Here is a 14,204-nt window from a genome sequence, read left to right as displayed (position 1 = left end):
CAGGGCAAAGGAAAGTCAATGGACTAATTAAATTGACTTTCGAATCCTAATTATTTCCTCAGAAAAGGTTGGGATTATTTAAGTTCAGCTCAATTAGCAAGATAACGATTATCAATTATATTGAGTTTAATAACTGTTGAGTTACTAAATTCTTAACCAGAACCAAAAGGGGAAAAGTAAAATTGCTGGAATGATAAAGAGGTCCTTAGATGGGAAGCAATGGTAACTTAAATCAAAGAGAATAATCATAAACTGAAAATACCTCAATTATCATTAATTCAAATAACAGTCTGTAACATGAGAGAATTCATAAATCAAATTATAATAATCAATTCAAATGTTGGAATAAATAAATAGAAGTAATACTAAAAGAACATTAAACCTGGGATCCAGAGTTACTCTTAAAACAAGAAGAAATCCTAAATCCTAAAAGAGAGAGAGAAGATCTCCCTCTCAACTAAATCTAAATCATTGAAAGGTAAAAATATGCGAGCTCCCCTTGAATGGAAGCATTCCCACACTTTATAACCTCTGGTCTATGCTGTCTGTACTTGGATCTGGGCCAAAAAGGGCTTCAGAATTCGCTGGGGGCGTATTTTGTGATTTCTGGTGTGTGGCCTCTATCACGCGTCCGCGTGGGTCACGCGGTCGCGTCATTCGGATCTTTTCCTTGCCACGCGGTCGCGTCAGTCATGCGACCGCGTCATATGCATTCTGCTTAAGGTGCGCGGTCGCGTCATCCATGCGATCGCGTGGATACCAGTTTCTTTAAAGCTCCGTTTTGCTTTCTCCTTCCATTTTAGTATGTTTCCTTTTTCATCCTTTAAGTCATTCTGCCTTAGAAAATCTGAAACTACTCAACACACTAATCACGGCATCGAATGGAAATAAAGGTAATTAAAATAATTAATTTTTAAAGCTTAGGAAACATGTTTTTCACAACATGACATAATAAGGAAGGGAAAGTAAAACCATGCAATTAATGTGAATAAGTAGGTGAAGAGTTCAATAAATCACTCTAATTAAGCACAAAAGAACTCATGAAATATGGGTTTATCATGGACTCATTCCTTAATCTCCTTGTCTATTTATTTTACTGTTTTTCGATTTTTGAGCTTTATGTTTTATTTATGTTTGTGTCTTCACTATATGATCACTAGTGTCTAAGTGTCTATGCCTTAAAGTTATGAATATCCTATGAATCCATCACCTCTCTTAAATAAAAAAAATTGTTCTAAAAACAAAAGAACAAAAAGTACATAGTTTCGAATTCATCCTTGAAACTAGTTTAATTATTTTGATGTGGTGACAATACTTTTGGTTTTCTAAATGAATGCTTGAACAGTGCATATGTCTTTTGAATTTGTTGTTTATGAATGTTAAATATGTTGGCTCTTGAAAGAATGATGAAAAGGAGACATGTTATTTGATAATCTGAAAAATTATAAAAATGATTCTTGAAGCAAGAAAAAGCAGTGAATACAAAAGCTTGCGAAAAAAAAAAGAAAATAAAAATAGCGAAAAAAAAAGAAAAAGAAAAAGAAAAAGCAAGCAGAAAAAGCCAAAAGCTCTTTAAACCAAAAGGCAAGAGCAAAAAGCCAATAACCCTTAAAACCAAAAGGCAAGGGTAAAAAGGATCCAAGGCTTTGAGCATCAGTGGATAGGAGGGCCTAAAGGAATAAAATCCTGGCCTAAGCGGCTAAACCAAGCTATCCCTAACCATGTGCTTGTGGCGTGAAGGTGTCAAGTGAAAACTTGAGACTGAGCGGTTAAAGTCAAGGTCCAAAGCAAAAACAGAGTGTGCTTAAGAACCTTGGACACCTCTAATTGGGGACTTTAGCAAAGCTAAGTCACAATCTGAAAAGGTTTACCCAGTTATGTGTCTGTGGCATTTATGTATCCGGTGGTAATACTGGAAAATAAAGTGCTTAGGGCCACGGCCAAGACTCATTAAGTAACTGTGTTCAAGAATCAACATACTGAACTAGGAGAATCAATAACACTATCTGAATTCTAAGTTCCTATAGATGCCAATCATTCTGAACTTCAATGGATAAAGTGAGATGCCAAAACTATTCAAGAGGCAAAAAGCTACTAGTCCTGCTCATCTGATTGGAGCTAAGTTTCATTGATATTTTGGAATTTATAGTATATTCTCTTCTTTTTATCCTATTTGATTTTCAATTGCTTGGGGACAAGCAACAATTTAAGTTTGGTGTTGTGATGAGCGGATAATTTATACGCTTTTTGGCATTATTTTTATACAGTTTTCAGTATGATTTAGTTAGTTTTTAGTATACTTTTATTAGTTTTTAAATAAAAATCACATTTCTAGACTTTACTATGAGTTTGTGTGTTTTTCTGTGATTTCAGGTAATTTCTGGCTGAAATTGAGGGACTTGAGCAAAAATCAGATTCAGAGGTTGAAGAAGGACTGCAGATGCTGTTGGATTCTGACCTCCCTGGACTCAAAGTAAGTTTTCTGGAGCTACAGAACTCCAAATGGTGCGCTCTCAATTGCGTTGGAAAGTAGACATCCAGGGCTTTCCAGAAATATATAATAGTTCATACTTTGCCCGAGTTTAGATGACGCAAACTGGCATTCAACGCCAGTTCCATGCTGTATTCTAGAGTTAAACGCCAGAAACAGGTTGCAAAGTGGAGTTAAACGCCAAAAACAGGTTACAAACTGGTGTTCAACTCCAAGAGAAGCCTCTACACGTGTAAAGCTCAATGCTCAGCCCAAGCACACACCAAGTGGGCCCCAGAAGTGGATTTCTGCATCATTTACTCATTTCTGTAAACCCTAGTAACTAGTTTAGCATAAATAGGACTTTTTACTATTGTATTTACATCTTCGGGTCATTTTTAAGACTTGGTCACTCCGGTTCCCCTCTGGGGCCGAGACCAATGAACTCCATTATCACTTATGTATTTTCAACGGTAGAGTTTCTACATACCATAGATTAAGGTGTGGAGCTCTGCTGTTCCTCATGAGTTAATACAAAGTACTATCATTTTTCTATTCAATTCAAGCTTATTCCAATTCTAAGATATTCATTCGCACTTCAATATGAATGTTATGATCGTGACAGTCATCATCATTCCCAACCTATGAACGCGTGCCCGACAACCACATCAGTTCTACCTTAGATTGAATGAATATCTCAGGGATTTCTTAATCAGAGTCTTCGTGGTATAAGTTAGAATCCATGGACGGCCATTCTTGAGATCTGAAAAGTTTAAACATTGTCTGTGGTATTCCGAGTAGGATCTGGGAAGGGATGGCTGCGACGAGCTTCAAACTCGTGAGTGCTGGGCGTAGTGACAGACGCAAAAGGATCAATGGATCCTATTCCAGTATGATCGAGAACCGACAGATGATTAGCCATGCAGTGACAGCGCATTGGATCATTTTCACTGAGAGGACAGGATGTAGCCATTGACAACGGTGATGCCTAACATACAGCTTGCCATAGAAAGGAGTATGAATGATTGGATGAAGACAATAGGAAAGCAGAGGTTCAGGAGGAATAAGCATCTTCATACGCTTATCTGAAATTCTCATCAATGAATTACATAAGTATCTCTATCTTTAATTTACGTTTTATTTATCTTTTAATTATTAAATTTCCATAATCAATTGAATCCGCCTGACTGAGACTTACAAGGTGACCATAGCTTGCTTCAAGCCGACAATTTCCGTGGGATCGACCCTTACTCACATAAGGTTTATTACTTGGACGACCCAGTGCACTTGCTGGTTAGTAGTGCGAAGTTGTGACAAAGAACTAAGATTATGAACGTGCGTATTAAGTTTTTAGCGCCGTTACCAAGGAATGAACCATCACGATTTCTGCGCACCAGGCTGGTAGAACCTAGGATTTAGTTGGAAGAACTAGTGGGAGAAGAAATTTGTTCGACCAAGCACTGGTATAGTTAGTAAAGAAGAAAGACGACATTATAGGGCTTTAAGCGAGAGAGTACTAATGAATCTTTACGACTCGATTTATCATTTTTCTTTGTAACTTGCATGGAAGTTTTTGTCTCGGAATTCTTTCTTGGAAAATGATTTGATCATCTTCCCAATCCTATTCTTTAGTCGCATATATCCATACATGAATCTTGTGCCTTTCGAGGTGAGCCTGAACTTAGTAAAAGTAATCCTTTTGAAAAAAACTCGAGCTTAATTCGACGTCGCGTGCGATTCTTATATGTAACCATCAAAATGTTAGTTCCTTGGAACGTGACTTGCTGACACGGAGGACCAAACTTATAAGTGTGCGGCCTCACAAGGAGATGTGAAGTGTTGATTCTCGCTAAGTGCATTGTCTATGGATGTCAGATATTGTGAAAAAAGTTTTTAGACTCTGAAGGAATTTGGAGGCGTAGGAAAAGGAATTGTGTGCAAAATGTGGGAGATTTGAGACAAAAAGTGTTGACAGAGTCTCACAAGAGCAGATTCTGGATTCATTCTAGGACGACAAAGAGGTATCATGACTTGAGAGTGATATTGAGATAACTAAATTTTGAGGACAAAATTTCTATTTAGGTGGGTAGGATATAAAATCTGATTAAATTATAATTAAATAAATTAATTTTAAGCAAAAAGGGTTGAGAAATTAATAAATTATAATTTAGAGATTAGCCGGTAGAAATTTAAATGAGAAAATAAAATTTAACGCAAAAATATAACTAATCGTGAAAAGGCGCGTACCAGCTTAAATTTGCCCAGTACTGTGAGTGAGAAAATTAATTTATGAGTGAATAAAGTTAAGAAGTAAAAATTTATAATTTGAAAAAGTAAAAATAACTATGATACAAATTAAAACACTTATCTTAAAGCTTTTGGTCTAAAGTTGGGCCAAACGCACCAAAAATGGACTTGGACCTTCACCGAGCCCAAGCCCACATATATAAACTCATAATTCAGCCAACTTAGCTTCATTTCCCCCATTTTATATGAAGAATCATCTGTGGAGAAGAGAGAAGAGAAGAAAGGATGAAACCCTTGACACTATTTACCTTCAACTTCAATCGCTCATAACTTTCGATCCGAAGCTTCGATTGACGAGCCATTTGTAGCCACACAATCATCTTGGAATTCTCTTTGATTCTATCTAAATATTTTGGTAAGAAACTCTGAGATTCTTTCCCAATTTCCTATCCTCTACTATTGCACATTTTTGGTTATGTGGGTATTGAGATACTATTATTTTAATACTTTAGGGGAAGCTCAAGCACAATGTCAAGTGGGATTTTGACCCGAGGTTGAGCGGTAAAAGGTAAGAAAGCCCAATCTCTTTGTTATCCCTAATTTTGAATAAGAACCCTAGGATAAATGATAAATTGATTATGTTAATTGGGTGAAATGGTTTAGGTGCTCATTTGGAATTAATTTTGGCGTGGATTGGTGCAGAACTTTTGAATTGGAGGAAAATTTATCAATCTTGGAGGCTTGGGTTCAAGTTTGGTTCAAATTGGTGAGGAAGGGATTCAATGGTTTGGAAACCACCAACATTGAGGTATGGGTTTAAGTTTTGGGTAGGCATTACGTAAAGTTATGTGAATGCCTAGGTTAATTGCCCTAAGATAGAATTAAATGAAATTTGCATGTGTTTGTACTTAGTTGGGTGAATGTTAATTGTTGGTAATTGTTAAGAATTATGAATTTAATGTTGTTGAGCTTGGATACGAGTATGTATGATTGAGATTAATTGTGATATTATGAAATGAATGGTATTTATTGATTATATTGAAGATTGATGAGAAACTTGAGCCGTTGAAGTGTAAAATAGAGAAATTGAAGTGAATTAGAAAGTGACTAATTATCAGAAAATTGATGTTATAGGTCTTGAATAATTATGATATGATTTGAGAATGATGATGAACATTGAGAATGCTTATTTGGTTGGTTCTAAAAGGAATGAATTTGAGAAACGGTAAAAGTTTGGGTTATGCAGAATTTTGGTAAAAAGTAGTTTTTAGCCAGCTTCGACGGGCTGTAACTCGAAGCCCGAAGTTCGGAATTAGATGAAATATATCTTAAATTAAAGCTTGTTAAAAGATCTTTAAAACCATCAAAATATGAGGAAAAACAAAATTTTATAGAGAAAGTTACGAGGGTTTGAAATTAGGTTTGAAAAACTGAAATTTTAAGTGATGAAGAAAGATTGGGGGTCGTTTACCTTCGGGCGTCAAGTCGTGCGTATGCATGAGGCATGCGCACGCACGAGGCATGCGTACTCACAAATTCTGTTTTCTTAAATAAACTATGTTTTTACTGTTTGGCCTTCCCGACAAGCTTGTAAGCCCACGTAACCCCTGTTTTAAGTTCAATGACCAACTTTTAGGCCCTGAACTGAGTATGAGCTTATGGCATATTTGAGTTGAATTGTTCCCGGTTTGATGCCTGGTTAGCCGGATGATATTATTGTGAGAATGGTGGTAGGTCCTGCCTGCGGTAAGGACGGTGGTGTAATCCCGCTCACATTTTAATGAGAGTGAGAACTTAACAAAGGACTGGGTTTATATTAGATTGAATCTTTAAAAACTGGATGGAATCGTGAAATGATTTAGAATGTGGTCGTGACTTCTTGCCTAGCAAGGACGGTGGTGTCATCCCGCTTGTTCAGTGCGTAAATTGCATTGCAGGGATGGTGGTTTTGTCCCACCCGCAGTGAGGACGATGGTGTTATCCCGCTCATGAGATAATGAGATTGACTATGGCCTAAATGGCTGGATAGACAAGGATGGAAGTTCGTGCTGCTTGCGAGGCAAGGTTATGGGTTAAGTCCCACCTGCATTCTGATTTGCTGTTTACTCTTGGCAAGGACAGTGGAAATATCCTGCTTGCGCTGAGCTGAGCTATGCCAAAACAAGGATGGTAGTGATATCCCGCTTGTTTCGTGGCTCTCTCTGTCTACGAGGTGTACAGGTGGTATGCGAAATTGTTACTCAGGTTGTAAAATTTGTTGTTTGTTCTCTCCCTGGCAATGGCGCCAACAAACTGGTGCACAATACCATGGTCCAAACATAACTTCACAACTTCGCACAACTAACCAGCAAGTGCACTGGGTCGTCCAAGTAATAAAACCTTACGTGAGTAAGGGTCGATCCCACAGAGATTGTTGGTATGAAGCAAGCTATGGTCATCTTGTAAATCTCAGTCAGGCGGATATCAAATGGTTATAGTATTTTCGAATAATAATAATAAATAAACATAAAATAAAGATAAAAATACTTATGTATATCATTGGTGAGAATTTCAGATAAGCGTATAGAGATGCTTTTGTTCTTCTGAATCTCTGCTTTCCCGCTGTCTTCATCCAATCAGTCTTACTCCTTTCCATGGCAAGCTTTCTGTAAGGGCATCACCGTTGTCAATGGCTACATCCCATCCTCTCTGTGAAAATGGTCCAAATGCTCTGTCACGGCATGGCTAATCATCTGGAGGTTGTCGATCATACTGGAATAGGATTCACCCTCCTTTTGCGTCTGTCACTACGCCCAGCACTCGCGAGTTTGAAGTTCATCGCAGCCATCCCTTCCCAGATCCTACTCGGAATACCACAGACAAGGTTTAGACTTTCCGGATCTCAGGAATGGCCATCCATGGGTTCTAACTTATACCACGAAGATACTAATAACTCGGACTCGGTCCCCTGTATTAGATATCTAAGAGATATTCATTCTAGCTTGTTTGCATGTAGAACGGAAGTGTTTGTCAGGCACGCGTTCATAAGTGAGAATGATGATGAGCGTCACATAATCATCACATTCATCATGTTCTTGGGAACGAATGGATATCTTAAAAGCGGAATAAGTTGAATTGAATAGAAAAACAGTAGTACTTTGCATTAAATCATGAGGAACAGCAAAGCTCCACACCTTAATCTATGGAGTGTAGAAACTCTACCGTTTGAAAATACATAAGTGATGAAGGTCCAGGCATGGCCGAATGGCCAGCCCCCAAATGTGATCAATATGATCCAAAGATTGAACTAAAAATCATAAGATTTAAATGCAATAGTAAAAAGTCCTATTTATACTAAACTAGCTACTAGGGTTTACAAAAGTAAGTAATTGATGCATAAATCCACTTCCGAGGCCCACTTGGTGTGTGCTTGGGCTGAGCTTGAAGTTTACACGTGCAGAGGCTTCTTTTGGAGTTGAACGCCAAGTTGTAACGTATTTTTGGCGTTCAACTCTGGTTCGTGACGTGTTTCTGGCGTTTAACTCCAGACTGCAGCGTAGAACTGGCGTTCAACGCCCTTTTGCATCGTCTAAACTCGGTCAAAGTATGAACTATTATATATTTCTAGAAATCCCTGGATGTCTACTTTCCAACGCAATTGAAAGCGCGCCATTTTGAGTTCTGTAGCTCCAGAAAATCCACTTTGAGTGCAGGGAGGTCAGAATCCAACAGCATCAGCAGTCCTTCTTCAACCTCTGAATCTGATTTTTGCTCAAGTCCCTCAATTTCAGCCAGAAAATACCTGAAATCACAGAAAAACACACAAACTCATAGTAAAGTCCAGAAATGTGAATTTAACATAAAAACTAATAAAAACATCCCTAAAAGTAACTAGATCCTACTAAAAACATACTAAAAACAATGCCAAAAAGCATATAAATTATCCGCTCATCACAACACCAAACTTAAATTGTTGCTTGTCGCCAAGCAACTAAAAATCAAATAGGATAAAAGGAAGAGAATATACTATAAATTCCAAAATATCAATGAAACATAGCTCCAATCAGATGAGCGGGACTTGTAGCTTTTTGCCTCTTGAATAGTTTTGGCATCTCACTTTATCCATTGAAATTCAGAATGATTGGCATCTATAGGAACTCAGAGTTCATATAGTGTTATTGATTCTCCTAGTTCAGTATGTTGATTCTTGAACACAGCTACTTTATGAGTCTTGGCCGTGGCCCTAAGCACTTTGTTTTCCAGTATTACCACCAGATACATAAATGCCACAGACACATAATTGGGTGAACCTTTTCAGATTGTGACTCAGCTTTGCTAAAGTCCCCAATTAGAGGTGTCCAGGGTTCTTAAGTGCACTCTTCTTTTGCTTTGGACCTTGACTTTAACCGCTCAGTCTCAAGTTTTCACTTGACACCTTCACGCCACAAGCACATGGTTAGGGACAGCTTGGTTTAGCCGCTTAGGCTAGGATTTTATTCCTTTAGGCCCTCCTATCCACTGATGCTCAAAGCCTTGGGATCCTTTTTATTTACCCTTGCCTTTTGGTTTTAAGGGGCTACTGGCTTTTTGCTCTTGCCTTTTGGTTTTAAGAGCTTTTGGCTTTTCTACTTGCTTTTTCTCTCTCTTTTTTTTTCGCTATTTTTTTTTCTGCAAGCTTTTGTATTCACTGCTTTTTCTTGCTTCAAGAATCATTTTTATGATTTTTCAGATTATCAAATAACATGTCTCCTTATCATCATTCTTTCAAGAGCCAACATATTTAACATTCATGAACAACAACTTCAAAAGACATATGCATTGTTCAAGCATTCATTCGAAATACAAAAAGTATTGTCACCACATCAATATAATTAAACTAAGTTTAAGGATAAATTCGAAACTCATGTACTTCTTGTTCTTTTGAATTAAAACATTTTTCATTTAAGAGAGGTGATGGATTCATAGGACATTCATAACTTTAAGACATAGTTACTAAATACTAATGATCATGTAATGAAGGCACAAACATAGATAAGCACTTAACATAAAGAAAACGAAAAACAGAAAATGTAAGAACAAGGAATGAGTCCACCTTAGTGATGGTGGTGTTTCCTTCTTGAGGAACCAATGATGTTCTTGAGCTCTTCTATGTCTCTTCCTTGTCTTTGTTGCTCCTCCCTCATTGCTCTTTGATCTTCTCTAATTTCATAGAGTATGATGGAGTGCTCTTGATGTTCCACCCTTAGTTGTCCCATGTTGGAACTTAATTCTCCTAGGGAGGTGTTGATTTGCTCCCAAAAATTCTGTGGAGGAAAGTGCATCCCTTGAAGTATCTCAGGGATTTCTTGATGATGAGCTTCCTCATGTGTTTCTTGAGCTCCATGAGTGGGCTCTCTTGTTTGCTCCATCATTTTCTTAGTGATGGACTTCTCTTCCTCAATGGGAATGTCTCCTTCTATGAAAGCTCCAGCTGAGTAACATAGATGGCAAATAAGATGAGGGAAAGCTAGCCTTGCCAAGGGAGAGGGCTTTTCGGCTATTTTGTAGAGTTCAAGGGAGATGACTTCATGAACTTCTACTTCCTCTCCAATCATGATGCTATGAATCATGATGGCTCGATCCACAGTAACTTCAGATCGGTTGCTAGTGGGAATAATGGAGCGTTGGATGAACTCCAACCATCCTCTAGCCACAGGCTTGAGGTCCAATCTTCTAAGTTGAACCGGTTTGCCTTTTGAGTCAATCTTCCATTGAGCTCCTTCCACACATATGTCCATGAGGACTTGGTCCAACCTTTGATCAAAGTTGACCCTTCTAGTGTAGGGGCGTTCATCTCCTTGCATCATAGGCAAGTTAAACGCCAACCTCACATTTTCCGGACTAAAATCTAAGTATTTCCCCCGAACCATTGTAATATAATTCTTTGGATTCGGGTTCTTACTTTGATCATGGTTCTTAGTGATCCATGCATTGGCATAGAACTCTTGAACTATTAGGATCCCGACTTGTTGGATGGGGTTTGTTAGAACTTCCCAACCTCTTCTTTGGATCTCATGTCGGATCTCCGGATACTCATTTCTCTTGAGTTTGAAAGGGACCTCGGGGATCACCTTCTTCTTGGGATCACCTTCTCCGGATCACCTCTTAATTTTTGGAGATGAATCTTTCCATCTCCCATGACTCGGAGGTGGAAGCTTTTGTCTTCCCTTTCCCTTTTCTAGAGGATTTTCCGGTCTTAGGTGCCATCAATGGTAATGGAAAAACAAAAAGCTATGCTTTTACCACACCAAACTTAGAATATTGCTCGCCCTCGAGCAAGAGAAGAAATAAAAGAAGAAGAAGAAGAAGAAGAAAAAGAAGAAGAAAATATAGAGGGAGAGTGAGGGGGGTGTGTTTCGGCCAAGAAGGGGAAGAAAGGGTTGTGTTGTGTGAAAATAAAGAAGAATGGAGGGGTTTATATAGTGGAGGGAGGGGTGTTAGGTTCGGCCATTTAGGGTGGGTTTGGGTGGGAAATTGATTTTGAATTTTGAAGGTAGGTGGAGTTTATGAGGTAGGTTTATGGGGAAGAGTGGATGGATGTGAGCGGTGAAGGGGTGATAGGAAAGAGAGATTGAGTTGATTGGTGAAGAGTTTTGGGGAAGAGTGTTTATTGGGAAGAGAGGATGAATGAGAAGAGGGAAGAGAATGAGTGGTGGTAGGTGGGGATCCTGTGGGGTCCACAGATGCTGAGTTGATCTTGTGGGGTCCACAGATCCTGAGGTGTCAAGGATTTACATCCCTGCACCAATTAGGCATGTAAAATGCCTTTGCATGCAATTCTGGCATTTAAACGCCGAATTAATGCTTGTTATGGGCGTTCAATGCCCAGATGCAGCATGTTTCTGGCGTTGAACGCCAGTTCTATGCTTGTTTCTGGCGTTCAGCGCCAGCTTTCCTCAGTGTGCATTCTTGGCATCTGAACGCCAGGATGCTGCTTGTTTTGGGCGTTCAACGCCAGATCCAAGCTCTGTTCTGGCGTTGAACGCCAGCCAAGTACTCCTTACTGGTGTTTAAACGCCAGTAAGCCCTTCCTCCAGGGTGTGATTTTTCTTCTGCTGTTTTTGATTCTGTTTTTAATTTTTCTATTTATTTTGTGACTCCACATGATCATGAACCTAATAAAACATTAAAGAACAATAAGAATGAAAATAAAATTAGATAAATAAAAATTGGGTTGCCTCCCAACAAGCGCTTCTTTAATGTCAATAGCTTGATAGTGGGCTCTCATGGAGCCACACAGGTGATCAGGTCAATTTTATAGACTCCCAACACCAAACTTAGAGTTTGGATATGGGAGTTCAACACCAAACTTAGAGTTTGGCTGTGGCCTCCCAACACCAAACTTAGAGTTTGAATGTGGGGGCTCTGGTTGACTCTGTTTTTAGAGAAGCTTACTGTGCCTCTTTTCCATGTTTACAGAAGGATGACCTTGAGTTTTAAACACAAGGGAGTCCTCATTCAATTGAAGGACTAGTTCACCTCTGTCAACATCAATCACAGCTCTTGCTGTGGCTAGGAAGGGTCTTCCAAGGATGATGGATTCATCCTCATCCTTCCCAGTGTCTAGGATTATGAAATCAGCAGGGATGTAAAGGCCTTCAACCTTTACTAGCATGTCCTCTACTTGTCCATAAGCCTCTTTTCTTGAATTGTCTGCCATCTCTAATGAGATTCTAGCAGCTTGCACCTCAAAGATTCCAAGTTTCTCTATTACAAAGAGTGGCATGAGGTTTATTCCTGATCCAAGGTCACATAGATCCTTCTCAAAGGTCGTGGTGCCTATGGTACAAGGTATTAGGAACTTTCCAGGATCCTGTTTCTTCTGAGGCAATCTCAGTTGATCCAATGCATTTAGTTCATTAGTGAACAGGGGAGGTTCATCTCCCCAAGTCTCTTTACCAAATAAATTGGCGTTCAGCTTCATGATTGCACCAAGGAACTTGGCAACTTGCTCTTCAGTAACATCTTCATTCTCTTCAGAAGAAGAATACTCATCAGAGCTCATGAATGGCATAAGGAGGTTTAATGGAATCTCTATGGCCTCCAGATGAGTCTCAGATTCCTTTGGTTCCTCAGAGGGAAACTCCTTATTGATCACTGGACGTCCCAGGAGGTCTTCCTCCTTGGGATTCACGTCTTCTCCTTCCTTCTTGGATTCGGCCATGATGGTTATATCAATGGCCTTGCACTCTCCTTTTGGATTTTCTTCTGTATTGCTTGGGAGAGTACTAGGAGGGGTTTCAGTGATCTTCTTACTCAGCTGGCCCACTTGTGCCTCCAAATTTCTAATGGAGGACCTTGTTTCATTCATGAAACTCAGAGTGGCCTTAGATAGATCAGAGACTAAGTTTGCTAAATTAGAGGTATTTTGTTCAGAGTTCTCTGTCTGTTGCTGAGTGGATGATAGAAAAGGCTTGCTATTGCTAAACCTGTTTCTTCCACCATTATTAAAGCCTTGTTGAGGCTTTTGTTGATCCTTCCATGAGAGATTTGGGTGACTTCTCCATGAGGGATTATAGGTGTTTCCATATGGTTCACCCATGTAATTCACCTCTGCTATTGCAGGGTTCTCAGGATCATAAGCTTCTTCTTCAGAAGATGCCTCTTGAGTACTGTTGGATGCAGCTTGCATTCCATTCAGACTCTGAGAAATCATATTGACTTGCTGAGTCAATATTTTGTTCTGAGCCAATATGGCATTCAGAGTATCAATTTCAAGAACTCTCTTCTTCTGAGGCGTCCCATTACTCACAGGATTTCTCTCAGAAGTGTACATAAACTGGTTGTTAGCAACCATGTCAATGAGTTCTTGAGCTTCTGTAGGCATTTTCTTTAGGTGAATGGATCCACCTGCAGAAGTATCCAATGACATCTTAGCTAATTCAGACAGACCATCATAGAATATATCCAGGATGGTCCATTCTGAAAGCATGTCAGAAGGACACTTTTTGGTCAGTTGCTTGTATCTCTCCCAAGCTTCATAGAGGGATTCACCTTCCTTCTGTCTGAAGGTTTGGACATCCACTCTAAGCTTACTAAGCTTTTGAGGAGGAAAAAACTTGGCTAAGAAAGCCTTGACCAGCTTATCCCAAGAATTCAGGCTATCTTTAGGTTGTGAGTCCAACCATGTTCTAGCTCTGTTTCTTACAGCAAAAGGGAAAAGCATGAGCCTGTAGACTTCAGGATCTACTCCATTAGTCTTAACAGTATCACATATCTGCAAGAATTCAGTTAAGAACTGAAAGGGATCTTCAGATGGAAGTCCATGAAACTTGCAGTTCTGCTGCATCAGAGAAACTAATTGAGGTTTCAGCTCAAAATTGTTTGCTCCAATGGCAGGAATGGAGATGCTTCTTCCATGTAAATTGGAATTAGGTACAGTAAAGTCACCAAGCATCCTCCTTGCATTATTATTATTTTCGGCTGCCATCTCCTCTTCTTGTTCGAAAATTCCTGTAAGGTTGTCTCT

The 14,204-nt window shown here is 39.1% G+C and overlaps 1 non-coding gene across 1 annotated transcript; it reads left to right on the top strand.

Annotated features, from left to right (window-relative positions):
* Positions 1-13,661: 13,661 nt before the first annotated feature.
* Positions 13,662-13,769, top strand: LOC112731015 (small nucleolar RNA R71). Its single transcript, XR_003166811.1, has one exon. It is a non-coding gene; the product is annotated as a small nucleolar RNA R71 (small nucleolar RNA).
* The last annotated feature ends 435 nt before the right edge of the window (positions 13,770-14,204 follow it).

This window comes from Arachis hypogaea, chromosome 12 (assembly GCF_003086295.3).
Source record: "Arachis hypogaea cultivar Tifrunner chromosome 12, arahy.Tifrunner.gnm2.J5K5, whole genome shotgun sequence".
NCBI classification, from domain to species: domain Eukaryota; kingdom Viridiplantae; phylum Streptophyta; class Magnoliopsida; order Fabales; family Fabaceae; genus Arachis; species Arachis hypogaea.
The sequence above is the reverse complement of the archived record's forward strand: the minus strand, read 5'-3'. Positions and strand labels throughout refer to the sequence as shown.